The sequence below is a fragment of the Saccopteryx leptura genome, chromosome 9 (genome assembly GCF_036850995.1).
Source record: "Saccopteryx leptura isolate mSacLep1 chromosome 9, mSacLep1_pri_phased_curated, whole genome shotgun sequence".
Taxonomy (NCBI): domain Eukaryota; kingdom Metazoa; phylum Chordata; class Mammalia; order Chiroptera; family Emballonuridae; genus Saccopteryx; species Saccopteryx leptura.
Window position 1 is genome coordinate 55,873,451 of NC_089511.1, and position 23,704 is coordinate 55,897,154.

Here is a 23,704-nt window from a genome sequence, read left to right on the forward strand (position 1 = left end):
CTTTATTGCAAGAATATAGTATATCATATACTATATAATACATATAATGTAAAAAGTATGTATTAATCAACTGTAAGTGTAATCAGTAAGGCTTCCTATCAACAGTAAGCTATTATAAGTTTCTGGAGAGTCAAAAGTTATATGCACATTTTTCACTGCAAAATGGCTTGGCACCCCTATATCTTACATTGTTCAAGAGAAATCAACTATCCTAAGTTTATTGACCTAGTCAGAATATCAATGCAAGTTACAGGGACAATTTGGTGAAAGAATAGAGTGGTGTGAGTTCTGGAGGACTTGCTGAAATTCCGTTGAAAGGATTAGAAGGGATTGCATTTAGTTTACAACAGTGTGTTTGGGGAAACTATGAGCAATGACAAGAATAAGAATAACAGAACATTCCCTGGCCAGTTGGCTCTGCAGTAGAGTGTCTGCCCAGCATGTGGAAGTCCCAGGTTCGATTCCTGGTTAGGGCACACAGAAGAAGCACCCTTCTGCTTCTCCACCCTCTCCCCTCCCCTTCTTCTCTGTCTCTCTCTTCTCCCACAGCCAGGGCTCCATTGGAGCAGGGTTGGCCTGGGCACTAGGGAGGGCTCCATGGCTTCCGCCTCAAGTGCTAGAATGGTTCCAGAGGCAACAGAGCAACACCCTAGATGGGCAGAGCATCACCTCCTGGTGGGTATGCTGGGTGGATCCCAGTCAGGCGCATGCGGGAGTCTGTTTGACTGCCTCCCCGTTTCTAACTTTGGAAAAATACAAAAAAAAAAAAAAAGAAAAAGAAAAAGAATAACAGAGCAAAGTATAAATTTCTTGTTTAGGAAAAATTTTATGTATGAGTTTGGAAGCACAGTATAAAAGAAAATTTTTGTACTAGACAACATGAAAAAAAAAAACAGATGAATTTTATTCAAGCTATTGCTGAAGAGGAGAGAGAGTTCAGTATAGAACTGAGCTCAATACCAAACACAGCAAAGATAACTGGTATTCATAGTCAAAAAAAAAAAGAGTAAAGATTTTTTGGATGGAAAATTACTAAGCAGACTTGAGTAGGTATCAAGAACAGGAGGTCACTTTCTAAACTGGCACAATAGAATTCTTGCTAAAGGCAGGACAGAAACTTAGATATTAAGGGTTAAGGATTGTTGATAAACAGGCTTAGCAAGATTCTTCTTTCATCATACTGGGCTCACCAGGCCAAGGTCAAGGCCTAGTTGAAGAGAAGAGCTTGACTAAAGTTTGATCAAGGAGCAAGTCCTCATCAGCAAAATAGGGCCTGTTTAAATATTTATATGTACATACAGGTAAAAATAAATACTATGTTAAGACAAACATCTAAGTTGCATTTATGAGGTAAATATACTTGTTCCAACTTACATACAAATTTACCTTAAGAAGAAACATACAGAACCTATCTTTGGTAACCTGGGGACTGCCTGTATATTTAATATGAAGAAGAAATAAATATATACAGCTCTTAACTTGCTGTCTCCTTTGAACAATACATTTTTCTCTATCAATTTGTATAAATATTAATTTTTAAAACTAAAGATTAATTTATTGCATCAATATAGTATAACTTAAATAATTTATAGTCCACAGGTAGATATAAGACATTTTTTTCAGTTTTAAACTTTATTCTCAATACTTTAATAAATATACTACCATGAAGGCATCTGCATATTTGCACACATACCCTAGGGGTGGAATTCTTGGGTGAAAGTGCACATCTAAAATATTGATAAACACTGCCAAATTTTACAAAGAAAAATTGTTTCATTTTTAGCCCCTCAGAGAAGGAATATTTTTCTCAAATCCTTGTGAACTCATACTATCAATCCTTTTAAAATGTAAAACTATGATATAAAAAAAATATATATATATAGTTTTATATTTACATTAAGTATTTAATTTCAGGTCTAAAAAAGGAGGACTTAGAGGTAAATGACATAAATTGCTAATTTTACAGAGGTACAAAGTAAAATAGTTTTAAGATATGTGGAAAATTCATGATTAAAATTTATTTTCCTCAAAAGAAGCTTTATATTCTATACTGTTTCCTTGATTCTATAATGACTTCTAGGTGCATTTTATATCTATTGATATCCTCTTTAAAGAATGCCATTGGATATTTTCCAAAATAAACATTGCTTATAGAATTGTATTCCACTGGAATAGATTTGTGGTAAGTCTCCATTACTTTTGAAAAAATTAGATTATTCAGCTGGAAAATTTGCTGACAAGCTGTGTAACTTCCACCAAGTAACTTCATCTCTCTGGACATGAATTTTCTCAACTGTTAAATGAGGGTATTGAATATATGACACTAAAATCCCTTCTAGCAGAAAAAAATATTCTATGATTTGAAGTATAATTTTACTGTTGTATAGCTAATAAAACAGCCTAATATGTTTAAAATATTTAATAAACATTTAGGAGTATATATAAAAGCCTAAAAATAAGTAATAAAAACTCAAGGTCATGTGATTCATAGTATTCTCATTCAAGGCCTCTGACTTTTTTTAACTTCCTCTTTGTTTTTTACATATGTGCTAATCTTGCAATCAAAATAATAATTTCTAAAAAACAAAAAAGGTTGAATAATTTAAAAATGTTACCCAACAATGAAAATAAATGAACTATGGATCCATGCATCCCAATGAGTCTTAGAACAATCATATTAAGTGAATACAAAATTCTCGGATGGCTACATAATGTGTGATACTGTTTAGAAAACTAAAATCTTAAACTACATAATGCAAATAATCATATCTAATAAAGTTATGAAAGTAACTAGATAATTTAAATAATAAAATACAGGACTACTGTTACCTATTTAAGTGAAATAAATAGAATAAAGTAGACGAGGAGCAGAAAAATGGATACATTATAACTGATAATCTAGTCTTCAGTTAAATTTTTGAGATACATAGATATTTATTATCTAGTTATACTATCAAAGATAAAGCTTTGGGAAATTTTGACAATTTCCTTTTTAAAAAGAAAATAATGTGAATCCAATAACACTAGGAAGATATAAATTATACCATTACTAATATTTACCTGACAAAGTAATTCTGCCAAGACTTGTGCAAGTTCTATGTGAAAGAATTTATACATATTTATTAATATTCTTTGGAAAGAAAATAAAACTTCTTTTTAAATTTTCCAATAATATACTATTGTAAAAATGCAATTGTTCTCAGTATGCTTTAATGATTCGGTCAAATTCTAAAGATCCTTGGCCTGACCTGTGGTGGCGCAGTGAATAAAGCATTGACCTGGAATGCTGAGGTCGCAGGTTCAAAATGCTGGGCTTGCCTGGTCAAGGCACATATGGGGATTAGTGTTTCCTGATCCTCCCTCCCTTCTCTCTCTTTCTGCTCACTAAAATAAATAAATAAATAAAAATCTTAAAAAATTCTAAAGAGCCTTTTTTCATAAAAAATAAGACATGCTCATTCAATATTTATATGGAAGAACAAAAGGGAAAAATAATGGTCAAAAATAATCTAAAAAAGGAGAGAAACTTGCCCTGTTAGATAAATTATATAACTGTTCAACTCAATGCAATTATTCTATAAATGTAATATTATACAAATATGCAGAGATATATTATATATATATACATATATATAAATAAATTATACAATTATATTTATTCCTAAACCATGGAAAGCATATGGTATTATTTATATAACCCAATGAAATATAATACAAAGAGTAAAAACTAGCAACTGCACATAAAAAAGATTTATTTGTAACAAATTAGATGTGGCAAATACATGAGAAAATAAGACGCCATTAAAAGAAACTGTAAATCATTGACTATACATACAAAAATAAAGAAAATTGGATTTTTGAAAAGTATATAAAATTGTATTTTTTATTTGTTCAGAATACTTATCTTTAAACTTAACTGAAAATAACCATAATCTCTTTGCCAATAAAATTAATATCCAAAACCATTAAAGTCAATGTTAAGAGTTTATAACAAAAATAGACATATATATAATCTAGGCTGATATTTGAATAGTAATATATACATTATACAATGCCATATTTTCTTTTTAACAACTCATACTGTCCCAATCAAATGTATTATATGAAGTAAAGATCCAATTTCTTGAATCTTGCTTAAAGAAATTGGATCTTTACTTCATATAATACAAAGATGCCCACTCAGTTGTTGTAATTAAAGATTTTAGAAACAATTGTTATATATAAGCAGGTCCCATAAACCAAAAGCAGACATTCTTTTTTCTTTTTTCTTTTTTTGTATTCTTTTGAAGCTGGAAACGGGGAGAGACAGTCAGACAGACTCCCGCATGCGGCCGACCGGGTTCCACCCGGCACGCCCACCAGGGGCGAGCTCTGCCCACCAGGGGGCGATGCTCTGCCCCTCCGGGGGGGGGGGGGGGTCGCTCTGCCGCGACCAGAGCCACTCCAGCGCCTGGGGCAGAGGCCAAGGAGCCATCCCCAGCGCCCGGGCCATCTTTGCTCCAATGGAGCCTTGGCTGCGGGAGGGGAAGAGAGAGACAGAGAGGAAGGAGGGGGGGGGGGTTGGAGAAGCAAATGGGTGCTTCTCCTATGTGCCCTGGCCGGGAATCGAACCCGGGTCCCCTACACGCCAGGCTGACGCTCTACCGCTGAGCCAACCGGCCAGGGCCAAAAGCAGACATTCTTGAAGTAAATGAAAGGACAGAATTTCTCAGGTCATCAATGTTGTAACAGAAACACATTATTTGAGGACCTGCTCTATTTAGCATCACTCTGCCACAAAAACTAAAAAAACTCTTCTCTATTATTAAAAGTAGATCATGCTAACTAAGTTTTTCTGTGAGAACTGAATATTCATAAAAGAATAGTACATGACACCTTGTGACTATGGGTTTAAATGAATGGCAGCTCTTAATTATTATTTACCTTTGTCTTCTAGTATGTGGCCAATGTATACAACTGTGTAACATTCATTAAAAGCAAAAATTTTACCTCACACTTTTTATGAGTCTATCACTCTTAATATTACTGGTAAGTACATAGCACTTTGTCACTAAATATTTATTGAGCTGCATCAATAATCCTACATAAGGACATCAGCTCTTGAAATATTTATTTTCATTTTCTAACCCTAATGACATCATAGGTTGGTATTAAATAATTTTTCTAAATATATATATATCTGACACAATGGGCCTTAAATATTTCATTTTCTTGAGTTCCAATACTAAAAATTAGCCTCAGTGCTATTTTACAACTCTGTCATATTTCAGTAATGTTCATACTGTCATTCCCAGAAATCATATTATCTCAATGTTCTAAAATTAGCTAATATTCTCCTAAAAATTTCTGATTTTTTCTCTGACCAATTAACTCAGTGGATTAAGCATTGACCCAGCATATGAATGTCCCAAGTTCATTTCCTGGTCAGGGCACACAACAGAAGTAACCAGCTGCTTCTCTTCCTTTCCCTCTCTCCCTCCCACAGCCATTGGCTCAATTGGTTATAGAATTGGCCCTGGGTGCTAAGAATAGTTCTGTTGGAATGAGTGCATCAGCCTCAGGTGCTATAAATAGCTCAGTTGATTTGAGCATTGGACCCAGACGGGGGTTGCCAGGTGGATCCCAGTTGGGGCATATATGCGAGTCTGTCTCACAATCCCTCCTACTCCTTAGAAACAAAATATATTTTTTCTTGAGAATTTTAGAAGAATTATAGGTAATTTAAACACATAAATGTCTTTTTAATTTCACATAGATATAACTGTACCTTCCCACACACACATATAAGAGAATTGAATTACCATTAGTTCTTTTCCTAAGAAATAGCCTTTGTGAGAGTTCTTAGTACTAAAGCTGGTTAGGAGGAAAATGTAAAGATATATCTCACAACAAATACCGGATATGTTAAAGTTTCAAGTGAATTATTTGCTACTCGTGGTTGTTTCTCACAGGTGAATCAAGCTTCTTGAGAGCTGAACACAAAACCTGCCAAAAGTGGTAAACTTGGCAAATTCATATGCTCAGACTCCTGAGGAACACATAGAGAAACAATGAAAGAAATGACTTTAGCTGTAAAGTCACCTTCTGCCAGGGCAGTAGTCCTGTTCTTTCATTTAGATGGAAAACAAGACCTTTCTTTTTTAAGTTTATTATTGCAGTCACTTAGACAAAGTAAAAAACTAATAGGGGCTTAGAGAGTTTGAGTACTGGTCTCACTAAAATAACATTTAGAAGGGAGAAAAACCTTTTAGCATGAAAAATGCAACAATCACAACATATAAAAGCAGTTATTATCCACTTTACTTGAGGAAGGAAAACACAGGCTCATAAAATGGTGACTTGTCAACAATATAAAGGAAAAAATAAACACTAAAAGCCCAGGCTATAATTCCATCAGATATTAAAAGAAAAGATATATGTTTAATTTAGTTATAACTTCCAAAGATATGCAAATTGCTTTCACATATTCTTTGACAAGAACTAGATGCTGCTCCCCAGCCAGTTGGCTTAATGGATACAGCATTGGCACATGTATGGACATCCCAGGTTCGATTCCCAACCAGGGCACACAAGAGAAGCAACCATCTGTTTCTCACCCCCCTCACTCCTCTTTCTCTCCCTCTTCCTTTCAGGCAGCCAGTAGCTCAACTGGTTCAAGTCTTAGCCCTGGACGCTGAGGATAGCTCAAATGATTTGAGCTGTTTGTCAGCCTCGGGTGCTAAAAATAGTTTGATTAATTGTAACATTGGCCTCTGAAGGGGGTTGCTGAGTGGGTCCCAGTCAGGGAGCATGCAGGATTCCGTCTCACTATCTCCCCTCTTTTCACTTAAAATGATAATATAATAATAATAATAATTAGACAAAGCAAAATATTTAAATTAAAAAAATAATTTAGTCAATAAATGGCAGAGACACAATCTAAGGTAAGGTTAAACAATACAATGGGGAATATTTTCAGGGAAACCACCAGTGCAGAGTTAGACTTTCATCTCTGCCACACAAATTCCTTGACATTTTCCGGTACTACAGAATTATATCTTACAGCCTCTTTTAAAAGTACCTGAGACAATTGTCCTTCTCACATCAGACTGACTAGACAAAATACTTCTTTCTTTCTATAAATCTATCGCAAGCTTTATGAACTATTACTTTATCCTTTTGAAAGGGCATATATGCAATCAAAAATCTCAAAGAAAGGTCAGAAATTGCATGTGCTTTGTTAAAACCCATGGAACCAGTATCTTAAGTTAAAAATAAGGATATAGTTTTGTGTTCCTACTCAGAGTACATCTCAACATATTCCTAATTTATGCTTAAATAAGATAGATCATGGAATAGATTTGCAGTAAAATTATAGTACTGTGTTTTCTTATTCCACTCCCAATCTCACAAAACTCTCATATGAGTTGCTGTTATTTATGTTTGAATTATATGGGCAACTGCATCTTCTTTAATGTAACTATTGTATGCCAGCAATAAAAATTGCTTGACCAGGGCTTTATTTTTGATGGCTGTTGGTTTGTTTAACAAGATCCATACATATTCCTCCATATTTTATTTCATGTTCTGAAAGACACTTCCACTTTCAATCAGTTTCAGTTTCTGCAGTACACAGTCTATGAATCCAATTTTTTGTAGGATAAATTTTTCATATTAAAAATGATCTTTTATCTACATTTGTATTCTTTAGCAAAATAATGCTATTTTCAACAATTTTTAAAGTAATAGTCTGCCTTTAGTCTAATGACACCTAAATATGCTGGTGCTACATGTGGTTCTTATTAAGCATTTACTGTAATATAAGCCTTTGAGCACATTTTCATTCAAGAATTATTGAGAGATGATCCTTCAACAAGAGAAGTAGATCACGCAATAAAACAAATGGAAAATTATTACATCACTTATTTGATGAATTCATTAAAATATTTACTGATTGACAAATATATAATATATTGTCATGGTCCAGCCAAGACAAGTACAGGTATTGATCAACTTATGGCCTACGCAACTTATGACCATTCAACTTTATGACCACAATCGCTAGCAATTACTGCTCCACATCTGGCAGTGCAAGCATTGCCCAGCTGGGCATATGACAGTGCTGGCCAATAAAATGTTTTGTACATGTTTATATATTTTGATATGTTTTGCAATTGGGAAAATGTTTCCTAGGTTTTTTTTACACCTGTATTTTGTACTTTTGTATGTGCCAGTATTTTGTAATTTTGTATGTTTTGCAAAGGTTAAACCAGTTGTACTGGTAATGCAGTGTTTTACTTAAACCTGACGAATGTAAAAATAAGAAACAAAATGGTGTAGAAAGGATACAAATGGCATAAAATGAACAAAGAAAATTATGATATATAACAATAATGAAAGAAAATTATGATAAAATATGACTTAAAGATTTTTATAACATCATTTCACAGTACTGTACATATAGCCTACTCAACTTATGACCAAATCGTGTTATGACTGGTCTGTTGGAACCAATCATGGTCGTAAATTGAGCAGTAGCTATATATACCAGGATCTTGAACAAGAAAAGGTATTCAATTGGTATAGAATTGAAATAAATGATAGAGACTTAAAGATACACACACACACACACACACACACACACACACACACAGATGGATTCAGGAGGACGCCACGGCAAACAGTCTCTACTGTTCCTGAGCCATAACACAACTGCTCCCAAATGTGCATCTGCCTTTATTTATGGAAAAAACATGGTCCATTCAATTAAGTTTCCAAGGCAACTCAAAGACAACCCTCACCATACCATTCAAATCCAACTTTACACTAATAAGAAATGAGCTTCCAGCCTCTTCCGGTGAACATGGGTGAGACAAACTTGAATCAGGTGTAGCTCTTTGTTAACTAGGCAGGTGATGTGAACGTTGGGCCCAGCACCTCTGTCCAGATTGCAAAAATACCATGTTTATTTATTCAGTCCCCAACAATATATAGCATGTTAGGAATTTGCAATATAAATGTGAAGAAGGCATGATAAATGTAGGACATTAGCTCATTTCTTTGAAAAGGAGACAAACATACAAGAAAATATGTTCCAAGAAGGGAACAGAATGTAAATACTTGTTATGGAAGAAACAACTTGTGAGGATTGATCTGGGAAGGTTTTAAGAAGGTAGATAAAATGTTCATAAAGCAATAATATTGCAGCCATCTTAGAAAAGGATGTTGAAGAACATCCAGGTATCCTGAAATAAAATTTTTAAAAAGTGTACTAGCACTAGTAATGTGAATGGGTCACTTTGGAAAGACTCATAAGTCATGGAGATACTAGAATGTCAAATATAAAAATATTATTTTATACACATACAAATGTCTTGTGAAACTAGCCCAGTGCAACCACAATGCATCCTATAAGTGATACAATAATTTCTGTGTGTGTCTATGAAGAACTTTTTTATTAAATCATCAATAATTATTGTTTGCTTATCAATCACTGATATTTTAAGTAATTCTCTGGATGCTTGTGTTAGTATCCACAAACCAGAGCACTTACTACTGTTTTTATTACATAAAGATGACTTATAAAAGCAGTCATCTACATGTTGTTTTAATTAAATTATAGCATAATTTTAATATAGTTAAAGTTTATGGAATCCAATGCATTGTATTTCAAGTAAATCACTCTTTGGAGATGCAATTAAACATCAAATGAAGAACATGAAACAAGCAATAGTAAGAAATGTGAACCCTACTATTTGTCACTAGACCTACATCCATTTGTTAATTTGCTAATGAACTGTCAAAAAGCAATAAAAGAAGTCATGTAGTTCTTGATTCTCATTTTTGCAATTACTTTATCAAAAATGTATTTTGTGTCTTTTGTAAAATTCAGGTAAAAAGGTTGGGATATAAGCATTTACTTTATATGCACAAGCACTTCATGCGGTCATATCTCAGCAGAGATAATTCAAATATTAATAGTAAACAAAGTATAGCATGTTTCAGAAATAATAAACAAGATGATTAGATATCTGCTCCTACTTTTTCTCCTAAATTCACACATAGACACTCCTGATTTTAGAAATGTTAGTGGTTTGGAGAACTTGTTTCATTTTTCCATTAAACAAAGTCTATAGGTGCCTAAAAATGAAGTCGTCATATCACTAGAATTGTTCCATGTGTTCTCATAAATCTGGATTTTCTCTGCAATGTGAAGAAAGTATTTTATCTTTAGAATTTTAAGGTGCAGCAAAAGAAGGGAGTTAATAACTAGGGAGCACACTGTCTTACAATACTCTTTTCTCATTTTTATTGCAGTCTGGCAAAGCTTTGCAATTAGGAAATATTGCTAAGTTTCATGATAGAAAATGAAAGTCACACTATACATTTCATAAGATGGCTCCAAAGAGTCATACCAAAGACCATAAAACTAACCTAATCTTGCCCAATACTTTCAAGAAAGACAGGTCAAAATTGAGTGTTTCTTTACAGTATTTCTTCACTCACAAGTTAAAAATTGTAATTTCAATTCTGCAAATACTTATTAAACATCTACAAAGTTTTCCTCCTTCCTTCTGCACCATACTATTTATTTTGGTGTAATATAAATAAAAATAGTGGAATACAAAAATCCAAAAATCTATTCCTTCACTAAAGCAATAATTAATCTAGCAAAATCTGTCATAATAATATTTTTAGAATGCCAGACTCTAATATAAAAAAAGAAAGTTACAACTTACACCAACCAGAGGAATGCTGATTGGAGAAAGAAGCTGTTAAGTTTGATTAAGAGGTGTAGTAGCATATTACCAATCTAATAGGTCACATTCCTCAGTAAGAGAGGCAACCTAGGTTCCTGGTACAGGCCGCTGGTGCCATTAGGAGGGCATGCCTCAGAACTTTCTCATGGCTGGAATAGTCTCATGGTCAGCATTTGGCAGTCTTTAAAAACAAATATATTAGTCAACTGGGACAAAGAATAAGAATTGTGGTAAGCAGCATATACACTGAAAGTCTGGCAAGAAAGAGCTTGGAAAAGGAAAGATATGCAGATAAAAAATTTGAGAAACTAACTTGTATACTGGGAAGTATAGAAAACCAAATGTATATCCAGAGCTGAACAAATGTTTTAGAATACAATGTGTCCGTAAAGTCATGGTGCACTTTTGACAGTCACAAGAAAGCAACAAAAGACAATAGAAATGTGAAATCTGCACCAAATAAAAGGAAGACTCTCCCAGTTTCATACCTATTCACAGCAGTTCAATGTGGGCTCACATGCAGATTTTTTAGGGCTCCTTAGGTAGCTATTCTGTATAGCCTCTACAGACTCGTCACTGACTAATGGCCTACCAGAACAGGGTTTCTCCACCAAATAGCTGGTTTCCTTCAACTGCTTATCCCACCAAGTAATGTTATTCCTATGTGGTGATGCTTTATTATAAACACGCCGATATTTACGTTGCACTTTGGTCACGGGTTCAAATTTAGCGAGCCACAGAACACACTGAACTTTCCCCTCTACCGTCCACATCTCAACTGGCATGGCCATGGGCTGCTCTGCTGTATACACGGTTTACTTCATCATCTGCATATACGCACGTGCTGCCACATATCCTACAGAAACTGGGAGGGTTTTCCTTTTATTTGGTGCAGATTTCACATTTCTGTCATCTTTTGTTGCTTTCTTGTGGCCAGTCAGAAGTGCACCATGACTTTACGAACACACTGTACTTAAAAGCAACTAAAATTTCACCTTGGATTGATGCTAAGGCTCCTAACAAGCAATAAAGAAAGGATAAGGCAGAAATGTAAACAGCTAACTAAGCTTTGGAGGAGTGTCTCAATAGAGAGCCAATCTGCAATGACCGGGATGATATTTCTTTTCTTTAGCTCCAGAAATATAAAGAAATATCTATCCAACCACTAGCTGACCACTAATATAAAAGAACAGAGACTTCACGAGCACATATGATATAGAATATAGTCTATACAAAAACAGTTTCGAAAACTCACTAAATAAACAATCAATTGCAACCCCAAATAAGCAGCAGCAACAAACACTTTGAAGAGGGAAGAATTTAATTTTCAGAGTTATCATATTATGATATTTAACTTGTCTAGTTTTCAACAACAACAAAAAAATACAAGGCATTCAAAAAATATAAACCTTCCTATGAAAGCATAGACACTGCACTTGCTATACAAATACTTTAAACGAACTGTCTTAAATATGTCAAAGAGCTAAAGGAAACCATAAACAAAAAAAATAATTAAAACTGAAACAGAAATTAATAAAATCAAAGTAAGAAAAACAATGGAGGAAACTAATAAACCAAAATCTGGTTCTTTGAATAGATTAAAGAATTAAACTGTAACTAATATTTTAAATTAAATAATTTTTAAGAAATTCTTTAATGGTCCAACCAATTAAAAAATTATCATCAGATACAAGAGGAATTATCACTACTTATTCTACAGACATTTAAATGATAATAAGGAATACAACATACAACTCTAAAAGCACAAATTTGATGTTTTATGTAATGAACTAATTTCTTGAAAGACACAAACTATCAATACTCACACAAAGATAAACTGATACTATGACTATGCTTGTATCTGTCAAAGAAATTGATTCATTTATTACTAACCTTCAAAAAAGAAAGCAACAGGACCAGATAATTTTATTTGTGTATTTTTCCAAATATTTAAGAAAAAAAATTATATAATGTCCCACAGTCTCTTGCAAAAACAGAATGAAACTTTTTTACTCATTCTTTAAAATTCACATTACCCTAATGCCAAAGGCATTACTGGAAAAAATAACTACAAAACAATACCTCTCATGGAAAAAGAAGCAAAAATTCAAACATATTACAAGATCAAAACCAGCATTGTATAAAATATATTCTATGGTATGACAAAGTGGTATTTAATCCAAATATTCCAGGTTTGTTTACTATTCAAAAAATAAAAAATCTTCCACATCAACAGCTTAAAAAAATATCAGGTGATGATATCAATGAATATAGAAAAAACATCTGACAAGATTCAAAACTCATTCATGATACAAAAACAAACAAATAAAAAACTCTCAGCGACCTAAGATGTAGAATATTTTCAAAAATCTATAGCTAAATACATGCATAATGGTAAAAAAGATAATGCACTTTCCCTAAGATTGGAAAGAAGGCAAGAATGTCTTCTCTTTCCAAAACAATTCAACAATGGACTGAAAGTCCTAACTAGTACAATAAAACAAAAAGAGGAAATGACAATGTATTAGTTCATAGATGATGTGATGATCTATACACAAAATCTCAAAGAATCAACAACAAAAATACCCTTGTAGAATTACCAAAAATAACAAGGTTGCAGAATACATGGTCAATATACAACACATTACTTTTCTTATGGACTAACAACAAATAATTGGAGTTTGACATTTAAAAAAATATCCTTTAGAGTAGTATAAAAATAAAATGTGTATAATTATCAAAAACCATGTAAATAGGATCTAAATGCAAAAGCTAAAAAAAATTGATGAACTCTCTAATATATCAAATAAAAATCTTTCATGCTTAAGAACTTAAAGACTCATTATTATAAAGATGAAATTATTTCCCCACTCAACCTCTAAAATTAATAAAATCTTAATCAAAATACCATAAATATATTCTGTAAATAATGACAATGTGATTTTCAAGTGTACATCCAAAGGCAAAAGATACAGAATAGCTGATACAATACTGATATGAACAACATTGGAGCATTTATCTTACCTGAAAAAACTACAGTACTCAAGACAGTGTAGTATAGATGGAAAAAATAGGCTCGTAGATCAATGTAATGGAAAATAGAACCAGAAAAACCCCAACAAATATAAACAACGATTCTTGAAAAAGAAAAAAAGATAACTTAATAGAGAAAGAAGTTTTGTAAACAACTGAAGCTTGAAGAATTGGGTCTCTGTATGGAGAAAATGAACCTATACACAAACCTTAAATATTTTATAAAAATTAACTCGAAAAGTCTCAATCATAAACCTAAGTGTTAAATACAACACTTTAAAACTTCTGAACAAAAACATGTGAGAAAAATTTATGGAATCATAAGTTTGATGATGAGTTTTTAGGTACAGCATCAAAAGCCAAATCCATAAATAAAAAAGAAGATAATTTGGTTTTTATAAAATTTATAATTTCTGTGAAAATTGTGAAAGATAATAATGAAATGCTAAAGTCAATACTACAAGATGAGAAACAGTATGTTCAAAACCACATTATCTAGTAAAAAAAAAACCCTTAAGTTCAAAATATACAGACTCTTAAGATACACAAATAACAACAACAACAAAGTTAAATGGGAAAAAAGAGTTGACCAGGCACCTCACTAAAGAAGTTACTCAAATTGAAAAGAAGTATATAGGGAGCTCCAAGATGGCAGCGGAGTAGGCGGACGCACAGACGCCCAGCTCTCAACACCAAACTGGAATACAAATCAATTTAGGAAAAATCAGCATGAAAAACCAACACTGAACTGCAAGAACAGCTCTCAAAAACCAAGGAGCAAAGAGGAAGCCACAATAATCCTGGTAAGGAGTGCCTGAATCTCCTCTGCTTACAGGAATGGAAGCGGGGGAGGGGGGGTGAGGCTGAGAGCCCAGAGAGGATTTCACAGAGGGAAAAAGAGCAGAAACTACTGATCACAGCCACTTACCTGGTGACCAGGGAGCAAGGTGGGTTGAAAAGACCAGCTTATCTCCCAAGTGGAAAGGACAGGGAGAGGGACAGACTGTGAGGGGTTAAGGTATGCAAGAAACGAAATAAAAAAGCTGACTCATTCGTGCTGGAGGCGGCTATAGCTGGGGGAGGGACTGAACCTTTCACAAAACAGAGCTGAAGTGCTTCTGGATCAGAGATCTCCAGACATCTATCCAGCTCCAATCAGCGCAACAAGACACAGCTGAAAGCAAGAAGTGGGGAGGAGGGGCAGTAACTCAGGTCTCCATGGAGATCTGAGATACACCTCCCCCTACTGAAGCTGAGAAAAAACCCTGCCCCCAGTGAGATTAGTTGGTGGAAGAGACCTTCAGCATCTCAGGTTACACCCACAGCATTCCTGGTTACAGTTTCAAGGAAGCCCCTGCTGAGATCAGTTAACAAAACTATCACCTGTTAAGAAAACAAACAAATCAAGACTTCAAAGCTGTCCAAATCCGAAAGTGGATCACAAATAAAAGCTGATGCCAACCCAAGAAGACCTAGAAATAACACAACTGAAAACTGGAGGCAGACAACACCAAGCCTAGACTCAACCAACTCTACAAATAAAACACCATGATGAGAAGACAAAGGAGTGCAACCCAAATGAAACCACAAGAGAAACCTTTGAGAGATGAGCTGAGTGATATGGAAATAATCAAACTTCCAGATGCGGAGTTCAAAATAATGATTGTAAGGATACTTAGGGATCTTAGAACAACAATGGAGGGGCAGTTTGAAAACCTAAATAAAGAAATAGCAAGTATAAAAAAGAACCAGTCGGAGATGACAAATACAATATCAGAAATAAAGACCACAATGGAAGGAATTAAAAACAGGATAGATAGAGCAGAGGATCGAATCAGCGAGTTAGAGGACAATTGGAATGAAGGCATGAAAGCGGAGAAGAAAAGAGAAAAGAGACTCAAAAAGTCAGAGGAAACTCTTAGAGAGCTCTGTGACATGAAGAGAAATAACATCCGCATCATAGGGGTTCCTGAAGAAGAAGAAAAGGAACAAGGAATAGAGATGATGTTCAATCATATCATAGTTGAAAATTTCCCTAAATTAATGCAAGAGAAACTCTCACAAGTCCAAGAAGCACAGAGGACTCCATTAAAGAGAAACCCAAAGAAACCTACACCAAGACACATCATAATTAAAATACCAAAGCTAAGCGATAAAGAGAAAATATTAAAAGCTGCAAGAGAAAAAAAAGTTATCACCTACAAAGGAGCCCCCATAAGGATGACATCCGACTTCTCAACAGAAACACTTGAGGCCAGAAGGGAATGGCAAGAAATATTCAAAGTAATGCAGAACAAGAACCTACAACCAAGACTACTTTATCCAGCAAGGCTATCGTTTAAAATCGAAGGAGAAATAAAAAGATTCCCAGACAAAAAACAACTCAAGGAATTCATTACAACCAAACCAACGCTGCAGGAAATGTTAAGGGGCCTGTTGTAAACAGATCAAAGTTGGAAAAGAATATAGCAAAAAAAGGAATACACCTTTAAAGAAGAAAATGGCAATAAACAACTACATATCAATAATAACCTTAAATGTAAATGGATTAAATGATCCAATCAAAAGACATAGGGTAGCTGCATGGATAAGAAAACAGGACCCATACATATGTTGTCTACAAGAGACACACCTTAGAACAAAAGACACACATAGATTGAAGGTAAAAGGATGGAAAAAAACATTTCATGCAAATGGAAATGAAAAAAAAAAGCTGAGGTAGCAATACTTATATCAGACAAATTGGACTTTAAAACAAAGGATATAGTAAGAGATAAAGAAGGCCACAAATAATGATAAAGGGAGTAATCCAACAGGAAGATATAACTATTATAAATATCTATGCACCTAATATAGGAGCACCCAAATATATAAAACAGACTTTGATGGATTTAAAGGGTGAGATCAACAGCAATACTATAATAGTAGGGGATTTCAGTACCCTACTAACATCACTAGATAGATCCTCAAGAAAGAAAATTAACAAAGAAACAGCAGACCTATTGGAAACACTAGATCAACTCGATTTAATAGATATCTTCAGAACCTTTCACCCTAAAGCAGCAGAATATACATTCTTTTCAAGTGCTCATGGTACATTCTCTAGGATAGACCACATGTTAGGGCACAAAAGTGCTCTCAACAAATTTAAGAAGACTGAAATCATATCAAGCACTTTCTCCGATCACAACGGCATGAAACTAGAAATGAATCACAGCAGAAAAGTTCAAAAATTCTCAAACACATGGAAACTAAATAGCAGGGTGTTAAATAATGAATGGATTAAGAATGAGATCAAAGAAGAAATAAAAAAATTCCTAGAAACGAATGACAATGAGCATACAACAACTCAAAATTTATGGGACACAGCGAAAGCAGGGCTGAGAGGGAAGTTCATAGCACTACAGGCACACTTTCAGAAGCTAGAAAAAGCTCAAATAAACAACTTAACCCTGCATCTAAAAGAATTAGAAAAAGAACAGCAAGTAAAGCCCAAATGTACTAGAAGGAAGGAAATAATAAAGATCAGAGCAGAAATAAATGACATAGAGGCTAAAGAAACAATACAGAGGACCAATGAAACTAGGAGCTGGTTCTTTGAAAAGGTAAACAAGACTGATGAACCTTTAAGTAGACTCACCAAGAAAAAGAGAGAGAGGACTCAAATAAATAAAATTAGAAATGAGAGAGGAGAAATAACAACTGACACAACAGAAATACAAAATATTGTAAGAAAATACTATGAAGAACTGTATGCCAAAAAACTAGACAACCTAGATGAAATGGACAAATTCCTTGAAACATACAATCTTCCAAAAATCAATCTGGAAGAATCAGAAAACCTAAACAGACAGATTACAACAAAGGAGATCGAAACAGTTATCAAAAAACTCGCAACAAACAAAAGTCCGGGGCCCGATGGCTTCACAACGGAATTCTACCAAATATTCAAAGAAGAACTAACTTCTATCCTTCTCAAACTATTTCAAAAAATTCAAGAGGAAGGAAGACTTCCAAGCTCCTTTTATGAGGCGAGCATAATTCTGATTCCAAAACCAGGCAAAGACAACACAAAGAAAGAAAATTATAGGCCAATATCTCTGATGAATATAGATGCTAAAATCCTCAACAAAATATTAGCAAACCGGATCCAACAATATATGGAAAAAATCATACACCATGATCAAGTGGGATTTATTCTGGGGAGGCAAAGCTGGTACAATATTCGTAAATCAATCAATGTGATTCATCACATAAACAAAAGAAAGGAGAAAAACCATATGTTAATTTCAATAGATGCAGAAAAAGCATTTGATAAAATCCAGCACCCATTCATGATCAAAACTCTCAGCAAAGTGGGAATACAGGGAACATACCTCAACATGATAAAAGCCATCTATGAGAAACCCACAGCCAACATCATACTCAATGGGAAAAAATTAAAAGCAATACCCTTAAGATCAAGAACAAGGCAGGGGTGCCCCCTTTCACCACTCTTACTTAACATAGTCCTGGAAGTCCTAGCCACAGCAATCAGACAAGAAGAAGAAATAAAAGGCATTCAAGTTGGAAAAGAAGAAGTAAAACTAACATTATTTGCAGATGATATGATATTGTATATAGAAAACCCTAAAGTCTCAGTCAAAAAACTACTGGACCTGATAAATAAATTCAGCAAAGTGGCAGGATATAAAGTCAATACTCAGAAATCAGAAGCATTTTTATACAACAACAATGAACAGTCAGAAAGAGAAATTAAGGAAACAATCCCCTTCACAATTACAACCAAAAAAATAAAGTACCTAGGAGTAAACTTAACCAAGGAGACTAAAGACTTGTACTTGGAAAATTACAAAGCATTGATAAAAGAAATCAAGGAAGATACAAACAAGTGGAAGCATATACCGTGCTCATGGTTAGGAAGAATAAACATCATTAAAATGTCTATATTACCCAAAGCAATCTATAAATTCAATGCAATACCAATTAAAATACCAATGACATACTTCAAAGATATAGAACACATATTCCAAAAATTTATATGAAACCAAAAGAGGACATGAATAGCCTCAGCAATCTTAAAAAAGAAGAATAAAGTGGGAGGTATCACACTTCCTGATATCAAGTTATACTACAAGGCCGTTGTACTCAAAACAGCCTGGTACTGGCATAAGAACAGGCATATAGATCAATGGAACAGAACAGAGAACCCAGAAATAAACCCACAGTTCTATGGACAACTGATATTTGACAAAGGAGGTAAGGAAATACAATGGAGTAAAGACAGCCTCTTTAACAAATGGTGTTGGGAAAATTGGACAGCTACCTGCAAAAAAATGAAACTAGATCACCAGCTTACACCACTCACAAAAATAAACTCAAAATGGATAAAAGACTTAAATGTAGGCCGTGAAACCATAAGCATCTTAGAAGAAAACATAGGCAGTAAGCTCTCGGACATCTCTCGGAGCAATATATTTGCTGATTTATCTCCACGGGGAAGTGAAATAAAAGACAGGATAAACAAATGGGACTATATCAAACTAAAAAGCTTTTGCACAGCTAAAGACAACAAGAACAGAATAAAAAGACAAACTACACAATGGGAGAACATATTTGACAATACGTCTGATAAGGGGTTAATAACCAAAATTTATAAAGAACTTGTAAAACTCAACACCAGGAAGACAAACAACCCAATCCAAAAATGGGCAAAAGAGATGAATAGACACTTCTCCAAAGAGGACATAGAGATGGCCAATAGGCATATGAAAAAATGCTCAACATCACTAATCATTAGAGAAATGCAAATTAAAACCACAATGAGATATCACCTCACACCAGTCAGAATGGCGCTCATCAACAAAACAACACAGTATAAGTGCTGGTGAGGATGTGGAGAAAAGGGAACCCTCCTGCACTGCTGGTGGGAATGCAGACTGGTGCAGCCACTGTGGAAAACAGTATGGAGATTCCTCAAAAAACTGAAAATTGAACTGCCTTTTGACCCAGCTATCCCACTTTTAGGAATATACCCCTAGGACACTATAGAACGGCTGGAAAAGGAGAAATGCACCCGCATGTTTGTGGCAGCATTGTTCACAATAGCGAAGATCTGGAAACAGCCCAAGTGTCCGTCAGAGGACGAGTGGATTAAAAAGCTTTGGTACATATATACTATGGAATACTACTCAGCCATAAGAAATGATGACATCGGATCATTTACAATAACATGGATGGACCTTGACAACATTATACGGAGTGAAATAAGTAAATCAGAAAAAAAACTAAGATGAATCCATACATAGAAGGGACATAAAAATGAGACTCAGAGACATGAACAAGAATGAGATAGCAACAGGGATGGGGGGTTGGGGGAGGGGGGATGGGGTGAAGAAGGAGAGAGGGGTTAGGGGAGGGGAGGGGCACAAAGAAAACCAGATAGAAGGTGACAGAAGACAATTTAACTTTTGGGGATGGGTATACAGCACAATCAAATGTCAAAATAATCTGGAGATATTTTCTCTCAACATATGTACCCTGATTTATCAATGTCACTGCATTAAATTTAATAAAAAAGAAAAAGAAGTATATAAAAAAAATGCTCAATATCATTTTTCATTAAGTAATTGCAAACCAAAACAACAATAAAATATCACTGCAAACCTATTAGATTGACTAAAATCCAGAAATTTGACAATACCAATTGCTGAGAAAGATTCAGATTAAGAGAAAAAATTTATACCTCACTGGTTGGAATGCAAAATGATACAACCACTTTTAAAGACCATTTTTTTAATGTCTTATAAAGCTAAACATAGTCTTATCATGGAAGACTATGTTCATGTTACTACGTATTTACTGAAATGATTTGAAAACTTATGTACTCAACAAAACCTGCATATGACTACTTATAGCACCTTTAATTCATAATTATAAGAAAATGGAGGGAATCATGATTTTCTTCAAGAAGTGAATGAAGCCCTGGCCGGTTGGCTCAGCGGTAGAGCGTCAGCCTAGCGTGCGGAGGACCTGGGTTCAATTCCCGGCCAGGGCACATAGGAGAAGCGCCCATTTGCTTCTCCACCCCTCCGCCGCGCCTTCCTCTCTGTCTCTCTCTTCCCCTCCCGCAGCCAAGGCTCCATTGGAGCAAAGATGGCCTGGGCGCTGGGGATGGCTCTGTGGCCTCTGCCCCAGGCGCTAAAGTGGCTCTGGTCGCAACATGGCGACGCCCAGGATGGGCAGAGCATCGCCCCCTGGTGGGCAGAGCATCGCCCCTGGTGGGCATGCCGGGTGGATCCCGGTCGGGCGCATGCGGGAGTCTGTCTGACTGTCTCTCCCTGTTTCCAGCTTCAGAAAAATGCAAAAAAAAAAAAAAAAAAAAAAAAAAAAAGAAGTGAATGAATAAACAAACTGTAACTCAGCTATAAAATTTTATCATTCAGTGATTAAAACATTCAAAATATGAAGCCATGAGAAGGCTTCTATGAATCTTAAATGTAGATTTCTGTATGAAATCCAGTTAAACGGGCTCCATATTGTACAATATATTTACAATTGTAAGACATTCTGGAAAAGGCAAAACTCTAGAGATGGTCATAAGATAAACAGATGCCAAAGTTTTAAGGGGAAGTAAGGAGAATTTAATAGATGAAGCCTAGAAGAAGAGAGGTCGAGAGACAGAATCCTGCATGTGCCCAACCTGGATCCATCTGGCATGCCCACTAGGGAGTGATGCTTTGCCCATCTGGGGTGTTGCTCCATTGCAACCAGAGCCATTCTAGCACCTAGCATCTGAGGCGGAGGCCATGGAGCCAGCCTCAGCCCGGGGCCAACTTTGCTCCAATGGAGCCTTGGCTGCAGGAGAGGAAGAAAGAGATCAAGAGAAAGGAGAGGGGAAAAGGTGGAGAAGCAAATGGGTGCTTCTCCTGCATGCTCTGGCCAGGAATTGACCCTTGTACTTCCACATACTGGGCGGATACTCTACTACTGAGCCAACTGGCCAGGACCAAAGCACAGAAGCTTTTGTGTTGAAACTGTTAAATATAAATCATAATGGTGGATACCTAACAATTACCATTTATCAAAATGCTTAGAACTTTACAGCACAAGAAGCAAACTATAATGTATGCAAATTTTAAAATAATCATTTAGGTACAGAGGATCAAATGCAGCAAGCTATAAAATAATGAAATTGTACCATAACTGTATGAAACAACATAACTAAATTACAAAGGGGAAAAGGATATTAACCTAACTTTGGAAATGAGTGAATTTTGTAAGAATAAATGAAAAAGAAAGTATGAAAAGCACTGCGTTCTAGTGATAAACTTGATTCCCTTAGAAATATAGGTTAATAATTTTGATACCACTATGCATGTATACCAAAACTTAACAAATAAATAACTGAATAGAAACAATAACAGTTATGAGGTGGTATCTTATTGTGGTAAGAGATTTTTTTCTTACCACATGAAGAAGCCAAAATTCACACTGTTGAAGTAAAAAATTTACAGGTAAGCAAGTAAAAGATGCTAGAATCATTCATGTAGAGATGTATTAGAATTGAAGACATCAGCATAAACATATATATTTAGCTTTACATAGGTATAAATTGTTAGATATGTACATATGCGTAGGCTAATATACTCACACGTATTTTTTTTTGTTCTGTCATCTAAAAGGGTCTAGAAATAATACGACTCCACTAAAAATGAGCACATCCAGTTCCCAGATCTTGATTTCTAATACAGTACAATTCTCCAATTAAAGCAACCAGGAATCCTTGAGGAAATGGCTAATTTTATATCTGGGGCAAGAAGTACAGGAAGTCCTCAAAAAACATACTGACAAACCCCACATTGATGGGAGTATGTCAAATAAGCACTATAGCAAACTGAAAGAGTTCCCAATGGCCAAAGCTGGAACAGTTTGAGTAACAAAATAATAAAGTATTGAATTATAACCAAACATATAACATAAATATCCATAAGTATATACTGATATCAATAAATTATTTAATAAATTGGAGAAAAGAAAAAAATCTCTTACCACAATAAGATACCACCTCATAACTGTTAGCATGTCCATTACTAAAAAAACAACAACAACAAGTGGTAACATATCCTGGTGCAGAGGTGGAGTAGAGAAATTTCTTGTACACTATTGATGAGAATGTAAAGTAGTAAAGCCAGTATGAAACACAGTATAAAGGTTCCTCAAAAAATTAAAAATAAAATTATCATATGCCCTAGAGTCCCATTTCTGGAATTATATACAAAGGAAATAAATCCATCATCTTGAAGGCTTATCTGTACTCCTACATTCACTGCAGCATTACTCACTCACAATAGGCAAGGTATGGAAATAACCTAGGTGATTGTTAACAGATGAATGGATCAAAAAGTGTGGTATGTATAAACAATGAAATATAATTCAGCCTTAAAGAAGAAGGAAATCCATGTCATTTACAACACCTGTGGACCAGAAACGCATTAGGCTAAGTAAAATAACCCAGATAGAGAAAGACAAATACTTCATGGTATCACTTATATGTAGAATATGAAAAAAAAAATTAAACTTTTAGAAACAGAGGGTAGAGAAGCAATTGCCAGTAGTTGAGGGGGTGGGGAAAATAGAGAGTTGGTAAAAAAGTACAAACTTTCAGTTATAAGATAAATAAAGTCTGAGGAACTAATGCATACCATTGTAACTCTAGTTGACAATACTGTATTGTATAATTAAAATGTACTAAGATAGTAGAAATTAAATGTTCTCACAAAAAGGATTTAAAAAAAAAAAAAGGTTAAAAAAATCTCCAGTTCAGAACATTCCCAAATAATTTAAATAGATATTCCACTCTGAAAAGGCACAACTCCCACCTTCTTGAGTGTGAGCTGTGAATAGTGACTTCCTTCCAAAGAGAACAAAAG